Source organism: Microtus ochrogaster, chromosome 15 (assembly GCF_000317375.1).
Source record: "Microtus ochrogaster isolate Prairie Vole_2 chromosome 15, MicOch1.0, whole genome shotgun sequence".
NCBI classification, from domain to species: domain Eukaryota; kingdom Metazoa; phylum Chordata; class Mammalia; order Rodentia; family Cricetidae; genus Microtus; species Microtus ochrogaster.
Genome location: NC_022017.1, coordinates 573,191 through 573,973, shown reverse-complemented (window position 1 = coordinate 573,973; position 783 = coordinate 573,191).

Sequence of the window (783 nt, the reverse complement as noted above, 5' to 3'; positions counted from 1 at the left end):
ATGTATGTAGGTGTATGTATGTGTGAGTGTGTATATATCACATGTATGTAGGTGTATGTATGTGTGAGTGTGTATATACCACATGTATGTAGGTGCCATGTTGACCAGAACATGGTGTTGGACTTCTAGAGCTGGTGAAAGATTTATGGCAGTAGGTGTGACCCTGGCAGGTCCCTGGTGGGTGGGAGACCGACAGATACACCATGTGGAGAAAGCTTGGGTATAGAGTTTATTTATTTAATGGGAAGGGTAAAAGAGGAAGGGTGTTGTAAGCGGCTGCTTGTTTGTTCCCAGCTGCTCAGCCCTGAAATAATCACACAGAAACTATATTATTTGCAATACTGTTTGGCCAATAGCTTAAGTGCATTTCTGGCTAACTCATACATCTTAATTTAACCCATTTCTCTTAATCTGTATATTGCCACTTGACTGTGGCTTACCGGGTAACGTACCGGTGTCTCTCTCTGGCGGGGCTCCATGGCTTCTCTCTGACTCCGCCTTCTTTCTTCCAGCATTCAGCTCAGTTTTCTCTACCTAGTTCTACTCTGCCCTATCAACAGGCCAAGGCAGTTTCTTTATTCATCAATGATATTCACAGCATACAGAGGGAAATCCACATCAGAAGGGGATTATGGGAGGAAGAGAGAAATAGAGAGAGAGAGAAAGGGGAAGAGAGAGAGAGAGAAAGAGAGAGAGAAGAAGAAAAAGAAGAAGAGGAGGAGGAGAAGAAGAGAAGAGAAGAGAAGAGGAGAGGAGAGGAGAGGAGAGGAGAGGAGAGGAGAG